This window comes from Canis lupus, chromosome 17, assembly GCF_011100685.1.
Source record: "Canis lupus familiaris isolate Mischka breed German Shepherd chromosome 17, alternate assembly UU_Cfam_GSD_1.0, whole genome shotgun sequence".
Classification (NCBI taxonomy): Eukaryota; Metazoa; Chordata; class Mammalia; order Carnivora; family Canidae; genus Canis; species Canis lupus.
Window position 1 is genome coordinate 18,129,880 of NC_049238.1, and position 18,123 is coordinate 18,148,002.

Here is an 18,123-nt window from a genome sequence, read left to right on the forward strand (position 1 = left end):
CACAGAACAAGCCTCCCCAACCTGTGTACATCCACGCCAGTGGCTCTGAGGGAAGGGGAGGCAGAGCGGAATGGGGAAGGCCAATGACTGGTGTGCCTCCACCTGGCGCACAGAGCACGGAGCTGGTGCCTTCATCAGCTGCCTCCTGGAGCTCCCCACAGGGTCTGCGGAGAGGATGCATGCGGAGAGCTATGTGCTGAGCAGGCTTCCCACATCCCCAGGTCCAAGGGCAAGGCCGAGTAGTAGCATTTTTTAGCCTCTTTTCTGGCCCAGGGGCCTGTCATCTGTGAACTTCTTTTTTCTTAAAACTTAGACATGTAAGCAATTTGACAGAAATTTTTTAAAGAACCCAATTAATATAAAATTTGAAATTATCAGCCTTTCCAAGTACTCCTTTCATCTTCTTAACGTGCAGACACAGAGGGATACCAGACTCTCACGGTTTCCACTTCTCTCGTGATGGGGTTCCTCGTCCTCATCTCTGGCCACACTAGGTGGCTGGAAGCTGCTCCAGGGGCCCTGCTGCCCATGCTGAGTTTTGCTCACCAGCTCCCACCCTTAGAAAAATTCACTAGTGCACCGTTGTCTTGCCTCACGTACACTGGACTTTCTGCTCTTTGAGCCTTGTGAGGTTAATGACATGGGCCAAGGAAGTAGATGTTTCTGTTTGCATCAGCTACTACAGGGACAAGTCATCTTCCACCTCTAATGACTCAGTTTTCTCATCTATAAAATGGGCATGATAAGAATACCTATCTCAGAGGGCTCTTGTGAGGAATTAATGAGATAATGTGTGGTTCATAATAAATACTCAGAAAAGGGTGGAATAGAAGTAGGAATTTTAGTAAATACTGCTACCACTGTTGTTACCAGGGGGCAGGCAGGTGTGATGAGCTGGGGCTTAGATCACCAGCACACCGCTAGATCCCAGTTCACTAGTGCAGTGGCAGTCTTCAGGCCAGGAGCTCCCTTCCTCTGGCCCTGGGGGATCTAGAATGGAGGCCACATGAGAGGCTCTGTCTGACGCCTTAGCCCACATCACCCTGCCCCTTTCAGATTTGCATGAAATGTTGGGGGGTTTACTATGACGCATTTTTCTTACCTAGAAAGAAAGATAAGAGTTTTGGGGTCCACCCAGTTGACTCGTGAGTGAGGTGTTGGTCCTCTGGGGAGGAGTGAGCATCCAGGCCACAGGGTTAGGGAATCAAATCCCCTCCCTTCTCCTGCCTCTATATCATGAATCCAGTGACTGTCCCCCCCCTCTCCAAAAAAAAAAAAAAAACGAGTGAGTGACTCTGGATTGTGAATGGAGCCCAAGCTCCCAGATCAGCTCAGGAAGCAGCCAAAGTGACCTATCTCATTTGAACAATCAATACTTTCTTTTTATTCGTGACTCCCTGGGAGCAGGGAAGGGGCCTGGTCTGTGAGCCCAGCAAGGGCCAGGGCTGCCAGGCAGCTGTGGAGAAGGAGCTTGTTTCTGGGAGTCCTGCACACAGTGCCCTGAGATGCACTTTCCAGGCCCAGGGCTGTTTAGTGGCCCTCTGACAGCCTGTGCTCAGAGGCTCCGTTGGAAGCTGCAGCCGCCAGGTGGGGATGGATCTCCCTGGGTAAACTGACCCTGTGCCGTGCTCCTCCCTCGCTGTCAACCTGGCCTGCCCACTCCACAGTCTTCTATCCAGGACACTTTATCTAGCCAGCTGCAACCATCACCTCCTCAGGCTTTGGGTTCCGCAGGGCTCCTGCCCTCTTCCTCCCCATCTCTTCCTCCTTCTGGACATCCTTACCTGCTAACTGAGCCCCAGAATATGCCTTCTGTGTTATCCGTTGACTCCTCTGCTGGCCAGTGCGTCATGGCCTCTAGACAGCACCCAGCCAGCCGGGCCAGCCCCACATCAGGACCGGGTTCTGGCCCAGGACCAGGTGTCACCCTGCCTGAGGGCTGTCAACAGGATGGGTGTCAGCATAAACCATCTTTGAGGATTATTGCCTGCCCAGGAGAGAAGCTAGGTAAGGGAGACTCAGGGAGAGCAGAATGGGACTAAAGTCTTCCTCATCTCATTGAGAAATATCAGTGGCCAGTCCTGGGGAGGGTGAAGCCCTCAGCCAAACAGACTCTAGCTCAAGCAGAGCCAGATCCCCCTCGAGGTGAGGTCCTAGGTGGGGGTGAGCATCATTAATTTTCTTAGGCTTGATGTCTGCAGTTTCATGGGATCCAGGGCAAGTGCGGGTACTTCCCAGGACCTCAGTTTCCTAGTCTGTATAATGGGAGGGCTGGAGGGAGAGAGGAGCCTGCAGGAGCCTTTCAGTCTGGACTTCTGTGATTCACTGACTACTTAAAAACAAAGACTTGCAGCTGGGCTGGGTGGTGGGGAGAGAACAAAGCATGCCTTGTCTGTTTGTATTGGAATCCAGGGAATGGACTCACTGGGATTTCCCACCCCTTGCTGGAGGTCGAGGCCGGGTCACTGCCCTGACTCCTGTTCCCTGGATCCCAAGACCGTGAGATCACCAGAACTCACTGGGAAGGGTCGATACCAGTGATTAATTACACAAGTCTTTTCTTTCAGTGGACTATTTACACACCCCCAACTCTTCAGGGGGAAACAAACTTCTAAACTTCTGCATTATAGCACATCAAAGTTTTCCCATGCTTTCAGGCTGCTTTTTCATACATTTTTTCTTAGGACAGCACAAATCCTCATTATAGATATTTCTGTATTTTAGCAAAAGGAACCATACTCCTAGTAATGAGATCCCTGAATAAAGTTCAGTTCATTTTCATTTCTTTCCTCCCCGAATATTATTGCTCGAAATGTTACATTATCATAAACCAGAGTTCAGGTTGCATATAGGGTTTTAACAATTGTCATCTTTCTCTGGGTACAAATTCTGATTACTGCCCACCCTTTACAAAGACCCTCTTCCTCACTCTGGTGTTTTCTTTGTAAGTATTTTTCTTTGCTGGGTTCACGATCCAGACAATGAGAATTAGGAGGGTTTATGATGGAGTGTTCCCCTGTGTCCTCTCTGTGTCTTCTCTGTGTCTTCTCTGCTGGCCACCCGAGGCATGGAGCCTGGGGCTGCGGTATATGTGGGAGGTAACGGCAGCGTGAGAGACGGTGATACAGGGGGCTCCCCCAGAACACTCTCTTTTTGACAATCCAGAGGAACTCCTGGAGAAGGCTCTGGGCACTGCCTGCTGCGTAGGAGACTCCTTGGACATGATGTTCATGTGCTGGAAGCTTCCCCCTCAACCATGTCACAGACCATTGGCAGAACTGATGCCCGACTCTTGATTTTGGCTCAGGTCATGATCTCAGGGTTGTGAGATTGAGCCCGTGTTAGGCTCCATGCTGACATGGAGTTGGCTTGAGATTCTCTCTCTCCCTCTCCCTCTGCCCCCTCCCACCCCCTTGCTTGCTCTCTCTCTCTAAAAAAGAAAGAAAAAAAACTGTCTTTGGACTTCGATAACTGTATTTGAATCCCACTTGCGAGGTATGTAACCTTAGGAAAGTGTCTTCATTCCTGTGTAAGATTCTTCACCTATGAAACAGTTTTGTGGATGTCTGGGTGCCTCAGTGGTTGGGCATCTGCCTTTGGCTCAGGGCATGATCCCGGAGTCCCAGGGTCGAGTCCCACATCGGGCTTCCTACGTGGAGCCTGCTTCTCCCTCTGCCTGTGTCTCTGCCTCTTTCTCTCTGTCTCTCATGAATAAATAAATAAATAAAATCTTAAAAAAAAAAAAACAGGAGTTTTGTAATAACCACAGCTAAGTTGGGAGGATGGAATTAGATAAATTACATCAAGTACCTTAAGCGGTGCCTGGTACCCAGAGGTGTCCCCACAGGTGATGAGGGGGCCACGCCTTTTTTATTCCCATCCACACTTCTCTAGCTTTTCATGTGGGTCTTCTTTCCACTGTCACTTCTATCCGCAGCCAAGCCCAAACTCTGTTTTATTTTAACCATGTTGGGTATGTCCTCCCAAAGGGACTGTCACCCACTTCCCTCTTCCACAGCAGTGCTCACTAGGGGGATGCTCTCTACATGACACAAGCACTGTCCACCTTACAGACAACCTCAGTCCCCCCAGCAAAAAGTGGGGATCACCTGTGTCCCCATTTCCTATGAGGAAACAGAGTTTCAAAAAGTTCAAGCCAGTTGCTCAAGGACACACAAGTGATAAATATCAGAGCCGGGGCACAAGGCTCTGTCAAATTCCCAAGCCTGTTCTCCTGACCACCTGTGGCCTTAAGAGTATCAGTTCTTACACAGCGGTGCTGGGGTGCCCTGGGCATCCCACGGCGGTAGTTACGATGTTAGACTCTGAACCCAATGACCAAAAGCTGTCCTGCTTGCTGAGGCTGTGCTCCTGCTTTTCACAGTCTTTCTGCATCTTTTCTCATCCTCATCCATGAAACTTGCCATGGTCATTGTGTCGCCGGAAGCAACTGCACCCTCTCACCTGCTGCCAACCTACTTGTTACAACAGTGTGCCGAGGAAGCATTCATAGGCCACCAACAAGGATGCTGGGGTTCCGTGTGCACAGGGAGCTCCTGCCTGGGGATGCCATATGCTTTGCTTGTTCTAAGGCTCTGTTTGATTGCTTCTGGACCTGTGGCTACATTTGGGATAAAGGAAGGGTAGCTCTTCCTTATTTCAGGGCAGACTGGAGACCTTTTGCCTTTTGAAATCTGATCAAAAAAAAAAAAGACTTTTTGAAGGTTGAGGAGTCTCAGAGGATGGGAAGATGAGGCAGGCCTTTTGGGTTCTCCTTGTGCAAAGTGGGCCGGTTGCCCCAAGAGGACCCAAGGTCTAGGGCTCTAAGAGAAGACGCCTACAGCCCAGGCCCTAGGGAGGAGGTTTGGTTTCATCCAACCCCAACCCTAGATCCAGACTCTCAGTCTTATTCCCGCCTCCAGCGTTAGGTCTCTCTAGATGGTGCCATGTCACCCACCATCTCTAGGGGCCAGGCTGCACCCTGGGGCCACTCCCACAGGGTCTGCACAGAGGAAACTCGGCCCTGTATGTATTGTGTGGGACCGAGCTTGTCGTTGTGTGCTCTGATCACAGTCCCCAAAGAGCTGCCCCCGTGGGCAGACATGAGAGCGGTCTTTGTGGAACTGAGTATTAGACCCTGTGCACCTCTCAGGGGTGGTTACGGGCACCGGGTGGTTGAGCTGGGGGGCATGTTCCAGAGCCTCAGATGGATGGGAAAGAAGGGCAGAGGTGTTCTAAACTACCCGGCATTCCAGCTTCCAGAGATTCCTTTCAGAGCCCCAATTTGCATTTTGTTCAGCAAATTCCGGACTGGGAAAGCTTGCTGCCGGGATACCAATGAGTAATAGTGCAGCGTGTCTGGGGCAGGCCGGGGCCAAGAGCCCGAGTTCCATGAGGAAAGCGAAAGGGGCGCAGAGGTGTTCTCCCATAGTGAGTTTTCAAATTCCTCTTATGATCTGTCTTGCATTCTAAAGCAAAGGACATAAATGCTAAACTATGGTTCTTGCCAGTGCTGATAAGGAAACCAGTGAATGCAGGAGTCTCATTAAGAAAATCCTAAAATTTTAGTCTTATCACTGCTGCAACATAATACAGTAAGTATGTAAATTCTAACCCCGCTCGGCTCCCCCACTCCCTGAAATCCCTTTTAGCTACGGCTGGAGGCCCGTGCTGCAGCCTCAAGTGCTGTCTGATTCGGATTTGTCCCTCTGCCTTGGCCTTTAGGGAGTGAATCTCCAGTTGGAGTGGACAGGGCTTTGCCCCTTGCCACGTCCGGCTGCTGCTGCGGTGCCCCGGGTCAGTGAACACCGGCTGAGTCCCTACTGTGTGCAGGGGCGGTGGTGGGAATTGTGAAATACCCGAGTCGGGCTGAGTTCATCTCCCAGGGAGAGCCAATGAGATGAGGAGGGAGCACAGATTTATAGGCCAAGCCGTTGGCCGACCTTGTCCCCAGCAAAGGCTCATTTCAACAGGCTTCTCATCCAAGTGATTATTTGCTGTTTGTACGGCTTGGACTTGGCAACGATCCTACAGTTCCTGCTAGCAAAGAGGGAACCTTGAAGTAAGTGCTTATCTCATAAAGAGACGATTCATGGAGGAAGGCTGGTACCTCTCTTGGGACTGGCCTGGACCCTCCAGCCCGGCTCTGTAATGATAATGACTCTTTTTTTTTTTTTTTTTTTTTTTTTTTACTAGCGGGTTTTCCTCTTCCAAATTCCTTCTGCATCTGGGGTTTCTTGTCCTCCCCCACGGCACCCCCACGAGGTAGGTAGAGTAGACCTGAGGATTCCCATTTCCCCGAGCAGGGAGCCGACGCGGGACAAGGGAGGTGCCTTGCTCAGCCACAGTGGGGAGCAGCCAAGGCCGCGGGGCGCTGGCTTCTCCTCCACATCCCTTTCCGCTTCACCGACGCCCAGCTGGCCCCGCGGTGGCCCAGGCACCAGGCGCTCGGGCCAGAGGGGTCAGGAGGGGCTCAGAGGGGCTCAGGAGAGCCGGGAGATGCCCCATCCCCGGGGACCAGTAAGAGGTGGCAGGGGAGAAGCCGGGCGGCGCAGAGGCACACCGATTCGTGTCCACAGCTACGGGGGGTGGCTTCCGCGGCCGCGCTGCTGGCAGGCTGCTGGGCCAGGCGTCGCATTTCAGCAACGCGATCCTGCTCCGGCTCCGGCTCCGGCTCCGGCTCCCGGCAGGGCACAGGGCGAGTGCGTGGGAGCAGGCCGCCAGCCCTCCCTGCCGTGGTCTTCTGCTCAGAGAGGCGGGGGCTGGGGTCCGGGCCCGGGCCATGTCGGGGTGCTCCTTGCTTCTATCTCTTCTATTTCTTGGCCCACCGTGCCAGCTTTCTCAGAGTAAGCAGTGCCCTGCGTCCCCCCACCCAAGACCCAGGACAAATCACCGCGTCTAAAAGCTGGAGTTTCTGAAGGGCTTCGCCGAGAGAGAGAGGAGCACATTTGGTCTGAAAACGTTCCAGGAAAACAAAAGCCTCCCAGTCTCCCTGCCTCTCGGCAAAAGAATTGGAAAAGCCTTTTCCAAGTGCATGTGTGTAGGGGGGATTGGAGAGGAGGCAATTTATATTTGCTAAGGATCTTATTTGAAAGTAATTTTGCCCCCTCTAATTTTTTTTTTTTTTGAAGATTTTATTTATTCACGAGAGACACGGAGAGAGAGAGAGGCAGAGACACAAGCAGAGGGAGAAGCAGGCTCCATGCAGGGAGCCCGATGTGGGACTCGATCCCGGGGCTCCAGGATCATGCCCTGAGCAAAGGCAGGCACTAAACCGCTGCGCCACCCAGGGATCCCCAGCCCCCTCTAATTTTTTATTCAAACCCTCTCGGACTTTGGTTCTCAGCTGAGTGGCAGTGATCTCCAAAATTTGCTGACATTCTGGCCCCATAAGAATAGATCTAACTTATAATGACTGAGATTTGTTTTCAAAACATTTCCCTGAGTCAGCAGGGCACCCAGGTGCAGCCACAGGGCTGATTCTGGGGATGGGAGGCCAAAATGCACCACTTAAGGGTGCTGGGAGCAAAATATTCCCGTCTAGACATGGAGGAGGGAGGAGGAAACCAGAGGAAACTGGCCCCGCCTGCCCCTGAAAGAGAAGAACTCTCCCTTTGTTCACTGCCCACTGCTTATTCCTGAGCCTGGCCCCACAGGAGGGCAGAGGAGACTTTCTTGGGCTTGGCCTGGGGAATTCCTTTCCTTTCTTGCTTCCTCCTACGCCACGTGGCTTCAGAGCATGACATTTCTGTTCAATGCTGTCAGTGCCTTGGTTTGAGGAGAATGTCTGTGTACCCAGGTCCCTTGGCCAAGAAGAACTGGTGCCCAGAGCCTGCTGGCATCTGCTGCTCCGTCTCCCTTCCCCTCCCATGTGACAGCCGAAGAGGAACAGTGCCTAACCCGAGGTGGTGGGGCAGAGCTAAGCAGGAGGTAATGCAGGCCAGGCCCGGTCCTTAGCTTTGCGTGCCTGGCTGAGGTCTTGCTGCAGCTCTGGGCAGGAAGGGCAAGGTATAGAACCAGTTGTGACTCGCCTCACTCCTCTGAAACTTAATGACCCAAAATCTCCAGTCCCTGCCCCTACCCACAGGGAAGCCTGCAGAGGCAGGGCCCACCAGCTATTTTTAGAAAGCTATCAGGTGCACAGGGTAGCCAGTTGCCTTTTTCCACCTGCTTGGGGTCATTATAGGGATCCTATGACTGTGCCACAGGCCCTGCCTGTCGGCATAAGAGTCTCACTGGGTCTGGGGCAGCCACTAAGCTCCCTCTCAGTGTAACCAAGCCATCTCTCCAGGCTTGCCTGGCCATGGCAAGTGAGCCACTGACATCCTTGGCCCGTGGTCATTTTGTCCTTGGAATTACAAATGATGGACCCTCATGCTTGTCGTCCTCTGCATCCTTGAGAGGAAGTTTTCAAAGGTCAGAATGTACAGTCAGGTTAGGAAGAGTCTTGAGGGATCCCTGGGTGGCGCAGCGGTTTAGCGCCTGCCTTTGGCCCAGGGCGCGATTCTGGAGACCCGGGATCGAATCCCACGTCGGGCTCCCGGTGCATGGAGCCTGCTTCTCCCTCTGCCTGTGTCTCTGCCTCTCTCTCTCTCTCTCTCTCTCTGTGACTATCATAAATAAATAAATAAATAAACAATTAAAAAAAAAAAAGGAAGAGTCTTGAATTGGGAGCCCACCATAAGGAGTATCGATTCACTGAGCTGAAGGTCCCAGAACCTTTGTTCTACCAGGAAGCTGCACAGCGTGTGCAGTCAAGCAGGAGCATGCCTGTGTGTACCGTGCACTTCATTCCCCAACAGATGCAGGGGCTGTGGGCTTTCTGAGAAAGCTTTGTACAGATGTGGTGCATCAGGAAGGGTTTGATCAGGGAATGCAGGAGGGAAGGTGTCAGGAGACTCCTAAGGAGTGCTCTCGGCCTGGAAGTGGGGATAGCTCAGGGTATGACTAGGAACCACGAGGAGACAGTGAGGCTGGCACAGCCGGCTCTGCAGGGACAGCACAAGAAGAGCCTGGGGAGAACAAGAGGTGGCACCAGGTGTGAAAAGCCTTGAATGCCAAGTGAGGTGTTTGGACTCGATCTAGTGGATCAGAGCCACTGAGGGTCAGAACAGGAAAAGATAGAGGAGGGTGGGGGCATGGTGGCCAGCTCTGCTTCCCGCTTCCAGGTCGCTGTGGGTCTTCCTGGCCCCAGGGCAGCAGCCACAGCTTCCGGGCAGCATCTTCATGAGCCCACCCTCCGACTGCGTTCCCAAGTCCCGTGAGGGTGGTGTGCTGGACTGGCTTGGCGGCTCCCAAGAGCCCATTGTTGATGTCTCTTCCCAGCTCTGTGGTCACTGACATCCTGTTGGTAGCTTGAAATCGAACCGGGAGTGTTTATACAACAGAGACTGGCAAACGCTACACATCAGGGTCTAGCTGTTTTGTTTGTTTTGTCTCCCCCACCCCACCACCACGAGAGCCAGCTGGCAAACATTTCCCAGCACAGCCCTGGGTGACAGTGGCTCCCAGAAGAATCCATGCTGAGGAGTAATAGCAGGATCAGCAGTGACCACATTCGTGGACAGGAGACATGCCCCCTGCCCCAGGGAGGAGGCCAAGGATGGAAGCGGGGAGGGAGCCTCTGCCAGGACAGTCGTTAGACCTTAGTTGAGCAGTCCCAACGTTATTGGCCGATCCTGAAACCAGATTCCTTAACATGGACCAGAGGAGCTGGGATGCTCCTCACCCGGAGGAAACATGCTCTTCCTGCCTTTCTGCTCCCTCACCAGAGCCCAGCTACACTGAACTACTTTCAGCTCCTGAAATGCAACCTGCGTCTCCTCCTTCCAAGCTTAGCACATGCTGTCCCTCCCCGAGAAGTCTCTCAGCTCACCCCATCTCGCGCTTCCCAGCTTTGGGCACTGAAACGCTGGGCCCAGGACCACACTCAGTAAATACCCGGCTGGCCGTAGCTCTCCTCCTGCATGCTGGCAGAGCGTGAGAGCCAGGATGGGGAGGGATGCCTTTCCTTGGATGGGCAGAGGAGCTTGCCAGCAGAGAAAGCATTGTGCAGGACTTTTTTTCTTAATAGTGAGTCTGGTTAGTCTTGACTACACGGTGGAAGCAGCAGGGTTTGTTCAATGCTTTAGAGTCACAAAGCCCATAGAATTCTCCCAGCAACCTGGTGAAATGAGTAGCATTCCCATCTTAGGCATGAGGAAACTGAGGGCCAACTGGTAGACCCCAGGCCTTGACCCTGGCTCCTAGGACCATCCATCTAGAGCTCGCTTCCTGAACCGAGGGCTTCAGATCCTCCATCCTGAGTGAGATCAGACATCAGGAGCCCACCTTGTCCAGGAGATCGGAGTATAAGGCCTAACTCCAGAGATAGGTCTGCAAACCCCATCACCACCACCTGTCAAGGACTTGCCTCCTAAAAACGGGCATTAGTGGTGGCAATGAATATACTGTTGCATTTGTTGCTCTTTTGGGAAAAGAAAAAACCTGGCTTCTTAGAGCTGTTGTATTTTATTTTTCTGTAAAGAGGAAATTAATTTTAGTCTTTCTTTTTGGTTTAAAATGTTGTTCTTTGCTTTTTCCGCCCTACAATTTAAAAGGAAACATTTGTCTGTTGAGAAAAGAAATGATAATTATAGACTAAAAATTGTTTCTATTCTGATTTGAAAAAGTGACAAAAAAAAAAAAAATTCCATCGCACAGATGGGGCCCTGCTGACGGAGGGTGTTTAACAATGAAGCTCCAGGCCGGTTCAGGGCTCAGAGTAGCATTCGAGGTGGATTTGGGCTCCAGTATAGTTCAGGGAGGGGCTCTTCCCGAGGCTAGTCCCCATTTCCGATGCTAGTAGGTCGTCACCGTGAGGTGTGGACCCTGCTCCCTCCCAGTGGCTCACCAGTGGGAGGGAGGAAATGTGACTGGACGACCTGTGGATTGTGTGGCCCATTAGGTGAGCTGTGTGGACAGGGCCAGGTACTCCCTTGCATGGCCCCAGAGATCCAGAGCCGCCCAGCTTTATTCCCTTAGCCGAGAATTTTACTTTTCAGCTTCACCAAATTACAGTTGCTCCAAGTCCTTTGATCAATAAAGCAGGAAAGTGATTAGACTGTGAAATTAAACTAATAATGCCACGCTATTAACCCTTGATCAGTGGGGAAAGAGCTCCAAGTAAAGGCTATTTCCTAAATCCATATTACCCTTTGGATACATGTATTTACTTTTTGGAAGAACTCCTGGGAGCACGTGCACACCCTAGATTCCTTTCTTTCCCGCCAAGGCAGCATGATTGGCCGTGCAATACCCCGGCGTGTGTCATGGCAGGCCAGGATGGGTCGAGGGAACCGAGTCTGCAAGATAGCTGAGGGCAGCCCATTGTGTCTTGGGGTGGCTGAGGATGATGGGCTCAGTGCTTCGGCTGCACGTGTGAGCCCCACAATCCCCTCTCCCCACCCCCTGAACTGATCTTCTGGCCTGTGGATCTGGTCACAATACAACAAAGGCTCTCTTGTCACAGGGTCAGGGATCACGTCTCAGGTGTGGCCAAGTCCTTGAGAGGCCACGGCTTATCACTTGCCAAAGAGGTGAACATGGACCAGGCTGGGCCTCAAACATAAGCATCAAAACCAGTTCAACTATAGCACTTCCGTCCTTCCAGCCCTTCTGCCCTGCACCGCATAATCTCAGCGCTACAGAGCAGGAAGGCATATGTTATTACCCCTATTTAAGGGATGAACAAACTGAGTCTGATTGAAGCCCTCTGGTCACACAGCTAAAGATACAAGCCCAGCTCTAGAACCCTGGTCCAGAGCCCTTTGGTCGTCGGAGCTGTCTCCACGGGGCTGTCCTGGAATCAGCAGTCTTTGTCCTTCCCTGGCCTCCCCACTGAGGAGGAGGAGCTAGCACACCCTTCCCACTGGCCCTCCCACCGCTTGTCCTCCACCGGGACCTGTCAGCTCCATCACTGTGGAATGTTGCCAAGGATCAGACCCCCTCTCTAAAAGTGGTGATGGTATTTAATAACTAATTACTCTAATGATCCTGCAGAAATGCTGGAGACCTGTTTTAGGAGAGATGTCAATTAGAGCCATCTGCACGGTGAATAAAGGAGCCCTACCCCAGCTGTACTGTTGAAACATGTTAGCGTTTTCCTACCAGCGGCCATATGGTACTTAACGAAAGTGAATTGTTCACACTGCACAACCCGCGCCTCCTGATGAATACCAGCATTTTGTTTTGGAAAATAGTTCTTCAATCGTGTGGAATATTTTTCAATGCAATAAGTAGCAAGTTGGAAGCCGGCAAGCCCTTGAATGCAAAAAGACTTCCATCACCTCAAGATGTTCTTCCTCCATCCCAGCCCGTGCCCTTCTCCTGCCGCCTGCCAGGCCCAGCCCCGCCCCGGCTCCCACATCCCACCTGTGCCCGGGCCTGAGCATCTGTCTCCAAATCTGCTCAGTGTGGCCGAGGCCACACAGGGATCTCGCCCCACCCCACCTTTGTGTTTTTAATTTGTGTGAAATTAGAAGCAGGAGGTTCAAAGCTATGTAGAGCGAGAGCCCTGAGCTCCATCTGGAAGGGCACAAGACATTGGGCACAAATCCCCCAAGAGTTGAAAAGTAGCACAGGGTGTTTAATTGGGTGTGTGGCTTCAGGGAAGGGTTAACTCTCTATTTGTGTCTGTTCTTTTTAAGAAGTACAAGTCTCAAGTCGATACCTGGTTGCTCAGTGAGGTGGAGGTGGTCTATTTCTGGGGCTCAGCAGAAGCCTGCGTGAAGCCCCTCTTCTCTGGTCACCAGCACAACGCCACCAATCAGTAGTGACTACCAGCCACCTGGTGGCCACTCCCTGACCTGTGGCCAGACAGCTGGGGCCCAGGGGTAGAGCCACCCTGTGGATTCCATCCACTGAGAACAGATATGTTTCAGAAGCAGATCAGTGCCAACAGGAGGCCTTTGTTTGGCGATCATGCTCTGATGGTTATGCCCCCATATTCCACCCACTGCCAGGTCATGCTCGGCGAGGGGACCCTGTACTTCCTCTCGGGGCTCGGTGATCTCAGTGAGCTGAACGCTCTGCTGTCAGAGCCACCAGGAGGACACTATTTTATTGTAATCTGCTCTGGGACCAGTACAGTTTCACTTCCCGGCACTGTCTATTCTGGAACTTTCCCTAGAAGCGAAGTCACTTATTAAGGCTTAATAAAAGGCAAGATTGACTGCAGTTACTGATACAGAAGATCTGCTGCAAGTCCTGATACCCGAGATGTTCTTCACAAAACCGTGGTCCCATAAATCTCACTTATTTCCAATTCAGCAGCAACTGATCCCAACTTACAATAATGATCCTAAGTTCAGCTGAACATGTCCTTAAAGGAGATCCTTCTGGGTGAAAAATAGCAGAAATTGTGCTCACATCTGTCCCTGATCAGCAGACTGCACGATTGCTTTCCACATCTATGACCTGGGTATTTGCTCATTCTCATTGACACCTGTACCCTAACAGACACGTGTCTGAAAGAACTGTGTCACGGTCACTCCCAGGTGGCCTTCTCAATGAGGTGACCAAGGCCAAGGGCAGCCTCTATTGCCCCTGCTCATGAAAGGTGCCCAGAGCATCTCGGCTAAGTCACCAGCCTTTCCCTTAGACCAATTCCAGAAAGGCCCAGGCCTACCCTGCTGCCATTCTCGCCCCAAGTGGGGCCATGCCTGACAGTTACCCTAAAGAGTTAACTTTTCCTCATTTGGGGGAAGTGGAGTGGGGGGAAGGCTGGGGCCACTTTGACATATGCTGCCTCGTCTGAACGTGAATGCTGTGCTCAGACACTGAATTTGATGAATTGCATTATAAAATTTAAAAACAAATTTAAAACTCTATTAACTCCCTGTAATGGCCTCCTCCTGGAGTACACACACAGCGAGGGCTCGCTGGCAGGGAGAGATACTCTGGTTTGCAGTGTGCTCCACTTGCAGCTGAATGGAGACGGGTGGGAGCTGGTGAGGCGTGTAGTGGGTTCACACCCCCTCTGCTCCTTGCACCACCACCCCCTCCTGGGCCGAGAGCGAAGCCCCTGCAAACAGGCCATCACCGGATTTGTATCTCCACGGTTAGACTTTTGTCTGGGATCCTTGGTTAAAACCTAAATTCTGCTTTCTTTCAAAGCTAAAACACTTCTTTCGAAGCTAAAACATTTCTTTCAAGACTAGACCATGGGAGTGGTGAGCTTATAAGATGTGGCTAAAGCCCGGGGTGTGGGGAGCTCATCCACACTTAGAGGCCTGTGGTTTGTGGGTCAGCATGTCGGTGTCGGGCAGGAGGAGGTGCATTCCCAGCATCATCCTCCCACCCTCTGCACCAGGAGAAAGGTCAGGGCACTGAGGTTTGTTGTTCACTGCAGGCCTCTGCAAATCAAGGAGCATTCTGGGGAAGGAGGGGCATTGGCCTGGCTCCAGACTGCCAACTGGAGGGAGATGAACTTTTGTTGAGATCGGAGCCAGCCCTGCAGCTGTGTGTGCACATGGGCAGAGAGTAGGAGCTCTGCTGGCAGTGAGAAGTCCTGGGGGCCAAGGAAGAGCTCCCTCGTGTCTCAGATACCCCAGCTGAGAGCATGAGGGGCTGTGTGGCCTGGTCTTTGGGGAGCTCACAGGTTTTCTGCCACCAAGTAGCTTCTCTGAGAAGCAGTTCTCCCTTCCTCTGTGCAGATAAAGTAGTTTGGAGATATTTGGGGAGGAAGAAGGGTGGCGTACATATATGGCAGGCCTGGGTGACCAAAGGCAGTGGAGAACGTATGTGTTTGTGAGTGTGAATGTGTGTGTGTGAGTGTGTGTGTGTGTGTGTGTGTGTGTGTAAAATAAGCTGTGCCTTGTAATGTGACTACCCATTGCCCATTCCCGGGGCTGCAGGGTTAATGTGGACTTGGGTCAGGAATGTCTGTCTTTCTGAGAGCACGCTTCTGAGCTGGTGTTCCACACTTTGGGGAGGAGGCTGGGACAGTCTGGGCTGGGGTGCTAAAGAGATTCATGGCATTTGGTGTTAAAAGAATATCTGAGCCTCTCTCAGGAGTAACGCAGCTGATGCCACAGCAGGAGCTCCTGGTCTCTGACACAACTTCTGTGTCACTTCTAAGGATCCTTGACCCTGGCTAACAGGTAAAAGTCAGGTGCAGTAGAAGCTCCCAGAAAGCTCCAGGTGGAGCGGGGTGTTTGGGGTAAAGGGAAGGGAAATGACTTTGTAGTCATTTGAGGACTATCCCCCCACTTCTCTCAGGACTAACAGCGTAAGCAAGAATTAGGGGCATCTATAGCAATGAAGAAAAGCGAATTTCCTCATGCTAGCATACTCTAGAAGGTCTATTCCTGGGCAGTTGTGCTAATTACAAGGCCCTCTCTGCTTCCAATGTTCTGAGCCTGCTTTGGACCAGTTTGTATAATTAAGATTGCTTTTAGAAAAAATAATTGTACTTAAATTAGCCCCCATTACTTTAAATAAATAAGATTTTCCTATGACATTAAAAAAATAACAGATATATGCTTACATAAAGTGGAGTTTACAGAGCTCCTTTTGTGAATGTGGTATTGCCCCAGCCATCTTCAGTGAAATTTGAACCAAGCAAGGAAGCACCGAGCTTTGAAAGTCCTCAGTTGTTTGACTGCCTCTCGGCCTTGGCCCCTCAGTGCAGCAGGCTGAAGCTTTGGTTTTAGTGAATGTCTTCCCACAGCACAGCAGGCCGCCGAACGTGGGCTTCAGAAACATCCAGAGCCAAGGTTGAATCCCAGAGCAGTGCTTTGTGAACCTGGAAGTCACTTAGCCACATTGCACCTCTTATGATCTATCTTGTAGGGCCCCTGTCATCATGATGATTTTATGATGTGAAATCATGAGGTGAAGCATCTAACCTAATGCCTGCTACATAACAGGGTAACAGGGCTTCAGTAAGTGCTCTCAGTGCCTGGAATTTCCTCTCTCTGGCCTTGTGTTGAAATCCTATGCATCCCTTAAAGGGCTAGCCTGACTGCCCCCTGCCTCCAAAAAGCCTTCCCATGGGCCTCAGCCAGAATGATGGATGTCTCTGCGGCGTTACAAGGTTTGACCTTGGGCTCCAGCCCAGATGCCAGTCTTCTTCCTATACAGCTGGGCGTCCCCTACCTGCCATGGCAGCACCCAGTCCCATGCCCTGAACAGAGCAAGTGCTTGAGACAGGTTTGTACAGTGAATGGGACTCAAGTGACACTTGGGTCCCACGGTCTACTCTGGGCTCCAGGGATGCAAAACTTCCCTTGCCAGACCACTGTGGATGGCTAATGACCTGCAAAATTATAAAAACAAAACAAAACAAAAAAAAACCTAAAACTGTCTTTTGTGGTGACTCAGGGCTGAGGACATCTTGGGTTTCACAGCCTAGAACCCCCAACAGGTTTTTTATAAGCCCCCTAACCCTGTTGATGTTGCAGCAATATCGACTGGCTCTAGAAGAAGCTGCCAAAATGCAGTCTGGCACAAAGGAATGTTCTGGGCAGATGGAAATGGCCTGCATCTTGATTGGGGTAGGGGTTATGCAGGCACATGCATTTGTCACAACTTGTCAAACTGCATGCTTAAGATCTGACCAGTTACTTTATGGAAATTGCATCTCCATAAAATTACTTAAAAAAAATTGCAACCTGCCTAGGCAGACCAGGCTGAGGGGCCTCTTCTGGTCCTCCTGTCTTCTTCTTCCTCTGTGGGTGAGTTGGCATTGAGAAGTATGGCTAAAGCCAGCATGTCACAGGGTTGCTCCAGAAGGAAAGGGACAGAACAGCCTATGTGCTTGTGGAATTATAATCCTTTCGGCCCTGAGCCTGGTCCAGCTGCATAGGAGACCCCCACTCACTCCCCCACACCCTTTCCTTAGCCTGCTTCTGCAGAGCTGCCAAGTGCCGGCTCTCAGCTTTGCAGCCTCACTCAGTCACAAGCTGGAGGCCACCTGTCACCAGAGGGCAGAGGGTTAACATTAATGCAAATCCCAAGGCTCCTCTAATATTTGTGCGCCCATGTTCATAACAGCATTATTCATAATAGCCAAAGGGTGGAAGCAACTCAGGGCCCTCTCGATCACTGGATGGATGGATAAACAAAATACAATGCAGTATTATTCAGCCTTAAAAAGGAAGGAACTACTACAGTCATGGGTGGATACTACAACATAGATGAACGTTGAAGATATTGTACTAGAATAAGCCAGACACAAAAGGACACATACGGTATGATTCCACTCCTACGAGGTCCCCAGAGGAGTCAGAGTCATAGAGGCAGAAGGTAGAAGGGTAGTTACTATGGGCTCTCGGGAAGGAAGAATAGGGAGTGTTAGTGTTTAATGAGTACAAAGCTGAAGATGAGAAAGTTTTGGAGATGGATGGATGGTAGTGATGGTCACACAACAACGCCACTGAAATCTATGCTTAAAATGACAAAAATGGTCAGCTTTATATTCTGTATATCACAATTTTAAAATTTTTTAAAAGAACCCCCCAAAAAAACCAAAGCCCGAGCCTACCTTGTACCCCCCATAAATTGTGACATCTCCTATTTCAGAGGCAATGTTTGCCTGGAGATGCACTTTCTGTACTGAAAACCCAGATGTAGAAAACATAGACCATCTCTGACCGCCTACCTCTTTTCTTCCTTTTTTTTTTTTTTTTCCTACCTCTTTTCTTAAAAACAGAGTGGAGGCCCTTTCAGAGTGACAAGTGTCCCTCCTTAATGCTGATCTTTTTCTCAAGACAGACACAGTCACACCTCTGGTTTCTCTTGATTTTCTCATGTTGACTCTCTCAGGTGACATGCAGCCTCCACCTGACAGCCAAGGGGTGAATTTTCCTTTATTGCTCTGGAAACTCCTAGCATCATAATTGGGATGACCCCATCTGCAAGACCCAAGGGAGCCCCAGCTGCAGAAATTACAGCACACTCTGTAGAAGGGGCCTGGCTGTCAGGGTGGATTGGCTCATGGCCTCTAATGCAGAGTGACACCCAGCACTTGTCACAGCGGGGAGCCAGGCTCCCAGACAGGCACATAGCAGAGGACTTAAGGAGGCCAACTCTCCCACCTTTGCCCCAGGATCAGATTGGATTTGCCCCGGAATGTCATAACGC

At 51.2% G+C, this 18,123-nt stretch overlaps 1 protein-coding gene across 2 annotated transcripts in view; it reads left to right on the top strand.

Moving 5' to 3' along the window:
• KLHL29 (kelch like family member 29) overlaps positions 1–18,123 on the top strand; it is a 306,165-nt gene that overhangs the window by 123,747 nt on the left and 164,295 nt on the right. The window contains exon 1 of one of the 2 annotated variants that reach the window (XM_038560886.1): positions 5,937–6,061. The exons of the other annotated variant lie outside the window; for it this stretch is intronic. The gene's annotated coding sequence lies outside the window, so the exon portion shown is untranslated. Of the gene's footprint in view, positions 1–5,936; positions 6,062–18,123 lie in introns of those variants that run through there. 2 annotated transcript variants of the gene reach the window in all.